The sequence below is a fragment of the Grammomys surdaster genome, unplaced genomic scaffold (assembly GCF_004785775.1).
Source record: "Grammomys surdaster isolate TR1022 unplaced genomic scaffold, NIH_TR_1.0 131, whole genome shotgun sequence".
NCBI lineage: Eukaryota > Metazoa > Chordata > Mammalia > Rodentia > Muridae > Grammomys > Grammomys surdaster.
In genome coordinates this window covers 6,592,662-6,604,311 of record NW_021604589.1, presented here as the reverse complement: position 1 = coordinate 6,604,311, position 11,650 = coordinate 6,592,662, and the positions used below count along the sequence as shown (strand labels likewise).

General features: G+C 40.1%; 1 protein-coding gene and 1 non-coding gene across 3 annotated transcripts in view; both read left to right on the top strand.

Moving 5' to 3' along the window:
* Positions 1-6,401: 6,401 nt before the first annotated feature.
* Positions 6,402-6,513, top strand: LOC114616744. Its single transcript, XR_003710682.1, has one exon. It is a non-coding gene; the product is annotated as a U6 spliceosomal RNA (small nuclear RNA).
* A 4,531-nt stretch (positions 6,514-11,044) lies between these two features.
* The window catches only part of Frmpd4 (FERM and PDZ domain containing 4), a 992,697-nt gene continuing 992,091 nt past the window's right edge, over positions 11,045-11,650 (top strand). Inside the window, exon 1 of one of the 2 annotated variants that reach the window (XM_028761843.1) lies at positions 11,045-11,321. The gene's annotated coding sequence lies outside the window, so the exon portion shown is untranslated. The remainder of the gene's footprint in view (positions 11,322-11,650) is intronic. The other variant, XM_028761867.1, reaches the window with a different exon arrangement.

Below are 11,650 nucleotides of genomic sequence, written 5' to 3'. Positions count from 1 at the left end.
ACCAGTAAGTGATGCAGAATGGTTTTTTGGCTCCTATCATGGTTGGAAATAGGTTTCATTTCCTTTGCCAATGATAATTGATTGGTAGTGGTTTCTGGAACTGAATATTAAGAAGGAGGCTGAGGCCAAATCTAGGCTTAGTTAGAAAAAGGTTGTGATTAAAAAGAGCTTAGATTGGAATAGAGAACAGTTCCCTATGATTTCTGTTGTTTTTACTAATAAATGTTCCTAGTGGTACAGCCAGGTACCTGCATGGGACAATCAGCTCACCCTATTTTGTCTGGAACATTTCTAGAAAGCTGATAGATACCCCTTAAACCTCAGGCAAACTGAAAAAAAATGTTGGTTATTTTATATCAGGGTATCTGGAAGCAAGGAGACTAGAAGTTAGGTATGTAATATCACTCTGATACTCAAATGTCATCTATGAAGCAGCAGCAGCAACATCTCTGGAAACCTTGTTGAAATGTAAAGTCCCTGACCCTGCCTCCAATCTACTGAAGTGAAGCAGTCCCTTTCCAGGAAAATCCCCAGATAATTTGCCAACATCAAAACCAGAGAAGCTCCTGGAGAATCAGTTGGGACCAGCGGCTCCCAACTCCTTTTGAGTTGGAAGACCCATGATTAATTAACGACAGTGCACATGTGGCATGATCCCTTGGATACATTCCAAGCTCTGCAGAAGTGTGTAGGTGAAGGCATGTCTTGCCTCCTTTCCCTTTCTGCTGTGAGAATCATATTAAGGAATAGGGGAGAAAAATCAGCATGTAAAGTATGTGCGATAGAAGCATGTGGACCAGAGTTCACTACCTGGAATCCATGTAGAAAGCTAGGAGTGATAACACACACTTGAAATCCCAGTGCTGAAGTAATTGAAACAGGAGGATTCGTGGGACTTGATGGCTATCCATTAGACTACTTGGTAAACTTCAAGTCAGCATCAGACTCTGTCTTAAATAACAAGGTGAATGGCATCTGAGAAATATCACCCAAGACTCACCTTTGCCCTCAACATACATGGGTGTGCATGCCCACAAACACACACACAAATCACATAAAAGCTAGAAGAGTGTACTTTGAATCAATGACCTTGAAACTGCTCTCATATTTGCCAGCATGAAACAGCCTAAGCTTTGTCATCTTAACTGCTTTCAACATGGCTCTAGCTCTAGCCATAGGCAGCTCTTAGGAAGATAATGGAGTCTTGTGTGTCTTCCCTGCTCCATGTTTACCCTCTGCTCATGGGCCCAGCGAGAGGCTATCTTGGGTTGCATCTGGTCCAAATTCTGCTTCTAGGTGTTATGTAGGAGGATACCTGAAGAGTAGAATCTATAGACAAGCATCGAGACCTCTCCATCTGTTCTGAAACTTTGAGCATCAGAGTCAACTAGAGAGTTTGTAAGAAAGCAGGTTAAAGATCCTGCTCAAATGTTTCCCTATTCTCTAGATGGGAGGTGAGGATGCAAGTTCTCATTTGATCTGTTCTGCTCAGAGAATGGTCAACAGCAATCCAACAACAGCAGCATCATGCTCTGGGAGCTTACTAAAAATGGTGACTCTCAAAGACTTTCAGATGCATCACAGTCAACATTCAAACATGATGCTAGATGATAGGAAGTATATCTGTGATCTGTAGCCTACAAGCTGTAAATAGCAAGAGTTAGACATCCAGGAGATGTTTATTTGTTCCACAGTGTTTCTTATAGCCCAGGCTGTTTTGGAACCTATTGTGTAACCAAGTATAACATTGGATCTTTATCCTCCTGTTCCCATCTCCTAAGTGATAGGATTACAAGTGATCTTGCCACCAAGTCTAGTTTACAGTGTTCCAGGGCTTGGTGCATACTAGATAAGCATTCTGTCAACTAAGCTACAACCCCATCCCTGAGAAGTATTTTCTAATTTGTTGGAAGTGATGGCTATCTTTAAAGCTAGCTTCTCTTTTTGGCTTTCTGCTTTGTTCTACATTGTGCCTGCTATTCTCCAACATTCTCTATGCTGTCCATGCCTTGTTATGAATGACTCATTTGCCCTTGACCACATTCCCATACACCCCAGAAAAATACTACTAAACTGTACTTTAGAGTATTGTTTTCTCTTTTGTGTGTGACAGGGTGTTTTTGTGACAGGGCTTTTTGTAGCCTCCACACTCTTTATTTTTTGACAAGGTCCTATGGTATAACCCTCATTGGCCTGAAAAAAATCTTTATGTAGACCAGGTTGGCTTCAAACTCACAGAGATCTATCTACTTATTTCTCACCGGTGTTGGGATTAAAGGTGTATACCATCACACCTAGCCCTGAACTTCTTTTTCAAATTATTTATATATTTATTTGTGTGTGTGTGTTTTCAGGTTCAGGTTCAGGTTCAGGCATACCATCGCATGGCTCATGGCTGTCAGAGGACAACTTTGCAACAATCTATTCTTTTCTTCCACCATGTTTGTGTTCTTGAGATCCATTTCAAGTCATCAGTCTTGGTGTAAGCTCCTTTTACCAGCTGGGCCATCCTGCTAGCCTGAACTTCTATACAAACACAGGTCTTTGTGAATGCCTGGCAAGATCTCTCTCAACTAAGCTACATTCCCAGCACACAAAAATAGTGTTTCCAAAAGTGGAAAGAGAATGAATGTCTTTTTTAAAAACTCTCTCTCTCTCTCTCTCTCTCTCTCTCTCTCTCTCTCTCTCTCTCTGTGTGTGTGTGTGTGTGTGTGTGTGTGTGTGTGTGCCTGTGTGAGTGTTTAAGTGTCTGCAGAGGTCAGAGGAGGAAATCTAGAGTCCTCTATCATTTTCTACTTCATCTTTTTGAGAGAGAATATCTCACTGAACCTGAAGTTCACCACTTTGGCTAGGCTGACTAGTCACTGAGCATCTGGGTTCTGTCCATCTTCACCTGCAACTCTAGGGTGACAGGGACATGGCTTTAATGGAGGCTGGGAACTTGAACTCATGTTCTCTTGTTTTTCCAGCAAATAGTATTACACACTGAGCCATCCCCTTAGCCTATTTTTAAAGTGTGGACATTGGATATTTGAACTCAGGCCTTCATGTCTTATACAGAAAACATGCTTACTTATCAAGTCATCTTCCCAGCCCCTGGAAGCATTACCATCTGTCCAGCTTCCTGCATCTCTGCATTCTGGAATAGCTATGCTTGTCCAACACAATACATTCAGTCAACTCCTCACTGTGTTATTTCTGACTCCTTGTTCTCAGTATCCTGTAAGAAAATGCTCTTGTTTTTGCTCAGCACTGTTACAGGAAGGCTCCAGGTATGTACCTAAATGACCAGGACAATGGGTGGTTGTGGTGTGTCTGTGTCCCATAGGGTTGAAGACTACTTGACTATAACTGGGTCAGTATAGTACCTAGGGGGTCTTAGGCTAAGGAGGATCTAAAAATGTTCAGGAAAGAGAAAGAAAAACAAAGAAAAAACAAAAAAACTACCCAAGAGTGCTATGAATGCAGCAGAACTTCACCTGCTAACCCAGCACTCCTGGGGCTGAAATTTTGTAAAGGTTTCTCATGTTTGCCCCCATCAGCCACCAGTCCTTCATCTGCAAAAGAGGATGAAAATATTATGGCATTATGAAAGAGTTGGAAAATAGAATATAACACTTGCCTGCCAACAGACTGCCATATATATATATATATATATATATATATATATATATATATATATATAGTATTTGTTTGCTTTCTTGACGTTGGTAGTGATGTGATCTGTATCTGTGGAGGTGTATCCCTGTCCTTGGACATGTGATCTTCCTGTCCCAGGGTCCTGAGTACTAGAATTTCAGGGAAATATATATAAAATTTTTTATCTGTATCCCTCAAAGATGGCAGTGGCCTAGTTCTTGAAAGCTGTTAAAGTTTCATGTAAATGTTGTAGATGGAAGGACCCATTCTTAGCCACTGACTTCATCTGAGGGATACCATGCTGGATTATCAGAGTGTACTTTCTTAAGACTATGACACAATACCCAGTAAAAGAAAGTTAAAGATGTGTATTGGGTCACAATTTGAGGATATGGTCCACCATTGTGGGAGGAAAGGCATGGTGCCAGTAGCCTGAGGCATCTAGCCACACTGCATCCATAATCAGGAAGGACAGAGAGAGGAGAGAGAGAGAGAGAGAGAGAGAGAGAGAGAGAGAGAGAGAGAGAGAGGCCAGCCAGTGCTCAGCTCCCTTTTTTCTTTTTATTCATCTGTTATCCCAGGCCATGAGATGGTGACACCCACATTTAGTGCATGTCTTCCCACCCCAATTAACCCAATTTAGAGAATCCCTTACACACATACCCAGAGATTTGTGTGCTTGGTGCTTTGAGATTCTGTTAAGTTAGCTATCACAATGGGTAAACCCGATGTATGCTGAAGCGTTTTTAAAAATGGAAGAGGGAGGCAAAACAAAACAAAACAAAAACCAAAAAACCTCAAAAGGAAAGGGTGGCTATATAGGGAGAGTGATCAGATTTAGGAGTCCAGCAGAAGTTGCTGGTGGAAAGGCCGCCAACGAAGGACTGTGTGCTCCTCCTAAAGGCTGAAAAAGCCAAGGAAACTCACTTTAGTGCCTCCTGACGAGCACCTTGATTTTAGCCCATTAAGATCTTCAGAATTGTAAGATAATACATTTGTGTTATTTAACAAGTTAGGTTTGTATCATTTTATTACACCAGCAATAACAAAAATGAATGCATAATTTTTTACAGTTATTGTTTATCTTGCATAGTTTTTTACATTCCTGTAGTATTTTATAATTATTTTGGCCAGACAGGATCATATTGATCTATGGAATTGAAGGATTAAGGCTTTGCCTTAATCATACTTTTTAAGAATGTGCATATTTTTGCATTTTATTTTGTACATAACTTGATTGTTTCTAAAAAAAAAAAAAAACAAAACCAAAAAACCAAAACCAAAAAACACAAAACTACCAGAAATGAAATTTGGACTTGGAGTTTCTTCCATTTTTTTCCTACATTCATCTTAAAGAAGAATGTTTAGCCCTCTCAGAATTTGATTCCATGCCATGTGAGAATGTACTTTAAAAAAGAAAACTAGTTTGTTTCTCAATAACATATGCTAAATGACCTTTCCCCCTCTTTTCTGTTGTTTTACAATACTTTCCTTATTAAATATTCAGTCTTGTACAAAAACAAGCTCATTTCTTAGCCACCAATTTTCTTCCATTAATTGATTTTTGCCTGTTCTCAAGCCAGTAAGTATATTTTGAATTTCTGCAATATGATATATCCCTTTGAGGTCTAGTCTTCTCTCTAATTATACTTTTGTTAAAATTTTAAAATTGATCCGTCCTATCTGCATGTTAAAGTATTCCTTTCAGCTCCAAGAAAAATTCTATTGAGCATGCCCAGTGTCCAATGTCTTGACAAACACTTGAAAAACCCTGAGCTTGGCATATGAAAGCCCTTAATCATGTGATTCTATTTTTCCTATTTCTTTTTTTATAACCCTTACAATAGTTTTAGGATATGTGTTTGCTGCCTTATTTATGGACTATATTCCGAGTTTTATAAATATTTTCTTAATTCTTTCAGAATTTCACACAATATATTTTAATTGTATCCACCCTCAACCTCTCCTTTTAACTCATCCCAGACCCATCTCCACCTCCCTAACCCCCAACTTTGTAATAACCATGGACTCTCCTTTGGGTGTGGGACATCCACTGTCAAGTGGTCAACCTACTATATTCTGTTTTATGGATTTTGCTCATTCTTACCCCAACCCAGACTGCACCACAACAATGATTTGTCTTTCAAGCTTTCCCCCAGTAGCTTTGTGCATGTAGCATATTAGAATGAATTCCAATTGTTTTTCACTAGCTATGTGGCCTTGAATTCATCACTTGCCTGACCTCATCCTTAAGATGAAGTCAGCTGTCACATCCTTGTAGGGGTGTCAACTGGATGGAAGTTAATTTAGAGGAAGAATCTAGCAAGAACCCTTTACTTAGCAAGGAAAAAAAACAATAAATGTCACAGTATCTCTCATTACTGTGTTCTCCTACACTCATTAAGCTATAAAGTCTCTAAAAGTAAGGATGTGTTATTCTTAATATATGTCTTGTGAAGCCTGAGGTATAACAGTGCTTAAGTGCTGGATGTAGTGGCATTATACTCATTTTTAAAATGATGGTTTTTATTTATTCTTTGAGAAATTCATACATGTATGCAACATACCATATACAGTCCCCATTCACCCCTCCAATTCCTCCTGGATCCTCCCCCAACATATCTGTCCTCTGGTTCTTTCTTTTCCTTTTTTAAAACCATAACCGAGTCCAATTAGTGCTCCCATATGTGGATGGGTGGAGGGCATCCACTGGAGTGTGGGTAACCCTATTAAGTGACTGCACTCTTAAAGAAAACCGACTTGTGCTCACTTCCTTGCCACATGTACTAAAATTGGAGCAAATCACAGAAAATTAGCATGTCATGGGCCCTGTGCAAGGATGACATGCAAATCTGTGGAGTACTCCATACTTATTTTTAAAACGGAAAACAAAAAGGAAACTGACCCTTCCTTAGCAGCCATCAACTGTCAATAGCTCAGATTGGGAGGGGGTAGCTCATATCACACTCACTTTATAAATAAGTAAATAAATAAATAAATAAATAAGGAAATAAATAAATGGGGAAGTAAAAACATTACATTTAAAAATGGAAAAAAAACCAAAGAAATTAAATTGTGGAACCAGGATTTCTATTCAAATTTCCTTGCCTCCAAAATATGCATCCTTCAACCTTATTTCACTTCAACCCTGAAGTGAAATCGCTAATGCTTTACATGCAGTGTCTCTGTTCTCTTTCCTGTTCATGCCTAGCCCTTCTAAAAGAGTTCCATGAACACCTGCACCTCTCAAACCTGTAGATGTGTATTTGGCCCAAGTTCCAGAGAGGCCAGAGGACCAGATGTCAATATCCCTAGAAATACTATTGACAATGATGGGTGAGTGTCAGTGGCTAAATGCCCTAGCCTTCTTACCTGGTAAGAGGAACCTAGAGCTTTAAACAGTGATGATGGATGAATGAGGTCAAGGTCTCTATCCATCTGGGATGTAGTATGTGGAGAATTCCAGAGATGGTATTTAAAAACTTCTAGCAATGGAATGGAATGGAATGGAATGGAATGGAATGATTCAGTGTCTTTTGATTGAATAATTTTAGGAGGATTTCTATTTTATATGTTATTTTGTCAACTGGCACACAAAAATGTATATATTTATGGGGTACCCATGTGGTGTTTTGATATATGTACTGTGTAATATTCAACCTGTAGTTAGCATATTCTTCTCCTAAAGAATCCATGCTTTCTTTGAAATGCAAGTATTTCAAATTGTTATGTAGCTTTTTGAAGTATATAGCAAAAAAGAAAGAAAGAAAGAAAGAAAAGAAAGAAAGAGAGAAAGAAAGAAAGAAAGAAAGAAAGAAAGAAAGAAAGAAAGAAAAGAAAAAATAGGAGAAGAAACATCCAGCCTATTATCATTATATATTCATATTGCTGTGGAATAGAATATACTAGAATTGGGCTGGGAGTGGAGCTTTGCTTAACTATTTGCCTAGTATGTATGAAGCTCTGAATTTGTTTCCTAACACTGTAAACACACCAATAATGGAAAATCTGAAATACAGGAGCTCCTTGCTTTCACCTAACTACAACATAGTACCTATTAACCAGTCCCTTCCTGTCTGTTCCTTCCATATTCTCCCCAGCCTCAGATAAGCACCATTCTACTCTCAACTCCTCTGAGATCAACTGAATCCCATTCTTTGTATGAGTGAGATCATGCAGTATTTATAGTTCGGTGTCTGACTTATTTCCCTGAACAAAATGAGCCCCAGTTCCACCTATGCTGCTGCAAATGGCAGCATTTTGTTATTTTTGTGGTTGAATGGTGTGTCGATGATCCATTCATCAGCTGGGTGGCACTTAGGTTGTTTTTACTTTTCTTTTAGTGTGAACAGTGCTTCAATAAATATGGTAGTACACATATGTCTTCTGAGTACAGGCTTCATTTAATGTGGCTGTATGCCCAGTAATGACTGTCTTTCTTCCTCTCTCTCCCTTAGCACTTCCTGCCTCTCTTGAGGCAGATCTCAATCTGTAGCCCAGAGCAGCCCTCTGCAACTCATTATGTAGCCCATGCTGACCTCAAATTGTAATAATATTCCTGTTTCAGCCTTTCAAGTGGCTGGAGTACATGTGTGAGCCTCCATATCCAGCTTGGTAGTTTCACCGGTAGGTTTTGTTTTGTACTCAGAAATTTCCATACTGTTGTCAATAATGGTCATAGTAACATTGTCACTGTAGTGTGCAAAGATTCCCCCTTTTCCACTTCTATGGGCTTTGTTTATTTGTTTGTTTGTTTATTTATTTATTTATTTATTCTATTGGTGTTTTGCCTATGCCTGTAGACCATGTACATACAGGTGCCTAGAGAGACCAAAATAAGGCATCAGTTGCTATTCCGTGGAATTGGAGTTAATGATGGTTGTGAGCAGCCATATGGGTGCTGGATATTGAATCAGGTTCTTCTGCACAAGCAGGCTATATTCTTAAACCCTGAGCCAACTCTCTAGCACTGCATCACCATCTTTTAACTGTCTATTTTCTTCTAGTTGATATTTTGTGATACTGACAAGAATCTTATTTTAATTGAATTGGATATTTTAAATGTTTATTTTTATTTATGCATATGTAGACATGTCTGTGTGAGTGTGTGTCACATGTGTGCAGGTGCCCTTCCTTGTAGATTAGAAGATTCCCTAGAGTTGCAGGAGTGGTTATGAGCGGCTTGGAGTACATGCTAGAAACTGGACTTGGGTCCTCTGGAAGAGCAACAAGTGCTCTTTCACATTGAACCATCTCTCCAGTCCAGAGGACATATTATTTTAAAAATATTTGTTCAACTTTTATTAAAACAATTCAAATGCCTTTACAGTGCCTTACTGAAGACTGACTCACAACTGACGCATCATTTCTGATGAGGAGAAAACTATGTCTGCAGGAATATGGCTTAAGTTTAGCCATAGACCACCATAAATGTTCCAATATCTCCAGGGATCAAAAGTTCAGCCTGGGTACTCCTGACCAAATCTGCAGTTCTTTTCTCATGGCTGGAGGCTTAGAAAATTTGCGTTTTTAAGACATGTCCTTCTTAACAGCAGCCCAGAGTTCTGTGTGGATGTCATTGGGGTCAGCAGCATCACCTCCAAGCCACCTCTCTGTGGCACCTATACCCACAGCTCTGGGGCCTCCGTTGCAGCACCTGGCTCAGGGCAACAGTTATGTCAGGCCCTGTAGTGCTCAGTGACTATGGTTAAGCCCTCTGATTCTTCTCATTTCCACCATTTTTTATTCTTCTTCCTATCATGACTATCCCAAGTTCAACATCCCAGTCCTCTGCTTTTTTAGCTAGGGGACATGGCATCAATCTTCAGGTGGCTGAGCCAATATATAGATCAGCCATTAGTGGAATAAGATGGAGATGCAACTCCTGAGTGACAAACCAGCTGCCCAATATCTCAGCTTCCAAGTCCAGGACATTTTTTGTTTGTTTTCACAACAGAATTTGTCTGTGTAATACTGGCTGTCCTGGAGCACTCTCTGTAAACCAGGCTGGCCACCAACTCAGAGATTCTCCTGTCTCTGCCTCCAGAGTGCTAGGGATCAAAGGCACATACCACCAGCATCAGACTGACATTTAAAAAAATTCATTTCCAGGGCTAGGGCTATAGCTCACTTGGAAGACTGCTTGTCTAGAATACACAAAGCAATGGATTCCATTCCTTACATCAGGAGAAACTAGGCATAGTGAGTGGCACACACCTGTTATCCCAACACATGAGGGATAACAGAAGCAGTGTGGTGATTTGAATGAATATGTCCCTATAAGCTCACATATTTGATCAGAAGTTCAAGAATCTTCTCAGCTATATAGTAGGTTTGAGGCCAGCCTCAGACAGTAAATAAATAGTCTCTTTTCTGCTAGAGATTGAGGAACTATTCTACAGGAAATAGTTGACAGGCCTTGAACAGACTGTCTTGCTTTGTAAGCATTTGATTGGAACACAGCTATGTTCAGTTCTGTGTTACCACAGTCTGAGGATCTTTCTCTTTGGTGACAGAAATGAATTGGGTGGGAGAGACTGCCTGGCCCATAAAGATAAAGGTATTTACAGAGCAGCTTTCTAAAGACAAAAGTCTCCTCTTCATTCCTAGGTCCCAAGCTGCATTGAGCTACAGTAACCCTTACTGCTGATTTGCTCTGTAACAAATTTCCCCCTGCCTTCTATCCCTTTCCTCTTTCTCTCATTTCTGGGCAGTGTTCCCAGGTCTTCTCACAGATCAATGACCTGTGCTCACTTTCTTGACCCAAGATCAATTTTTAGTGTAACCCAACAACCTCATGTCCTTGTCTGACCTAGTCCTGGCTCTACCACTCACTACATGGGCTAACATGTTAATTCTGCAGTTAGACATGGCACCTTCCTCCTCTTTTCTGTGGTTCTGTGTTGAAAATTCAACTTTATGAGTGTGAATTTTTCTGAGTCATTTATTCTCTCTTCCTAAGCACTGACACACACAAACTCACACACACACACACACACACACACACACACACACACACACACCATCTAGCTCTACATTTGATGCTTCAAAAAGCAAAGAAACCAACAAACAGCTTGTGGAGCCCATATCCAACCCTAACATATCAAAACACCAGAGTCTCGGACTTTTTTTTAACTTGCCTTTGGTCCTTTATAGCCTTACCTGTGATGGCTGGGCCACTGCCCATCTCAACCTTATTGCTGCTGCTTCCTTCCTTCCTTCTTCTTTTTTTTTCTTTCGTCTATCCCTTTATAATTACTTAGGTCACTTCAGACTTTAATTCTGTCTTCTAAAATGTAACACAGCCATAATTAGGCCATATGTTAATTAGCAGGATGACGCCTTGTGCCTTGTCACTCATGATGGATGTGGATCATCCTAGAAAGTGCCTCAGAAAGGAGAGTTCAGTGGGAAGAGAAAACTTAAAGTGGCTGGCAGTGACTCTTTGTGTAGCAAAAATTGCTTTAAAGATCAAAGGAAAATGGTTGTATGCAAATGGGGGAAAGGATGGGGTCGTACCAAGAAAAAGAGCTAAAGTTGACCTCTTTCTGACTCCGGGAATGAGCTGTAAGTCAGAAGGCAAGCCTGAGTCTGAGGATCTACTAGGAATGGCAGAGTCCCCTGAAGGATTGGAGTTGGTGGCCAGGGCTGAGGTCAAGATCCCAAAGGAGGGCACAGGCAAGGTAAGTGTGAGGCATGTTCCTAATTTCTTAACCTTGGACATTTGGGGGAAGGCCAATAAAATATCAAAACATTGGTCTCTGCTTCTTTGGACACTGAGCAATATCTAGGGCAGTGGTTTTCAACCTGTAGTTCTTGACTCTTTTGAGGGTCAAATGTTCCTTGCACAGGGGTTGCATATCAGATATCCTGCATATTAGATGTTTACATTATGATTCAAAACAGTAACAAAATTACAGTTATGAAGTAGCAATGAAACAGTTTTATGGTTGGGGAATCACCAAAACATGAGGAACTGTATTAAAGGGACACAGCACTAGGAAGATTGAGA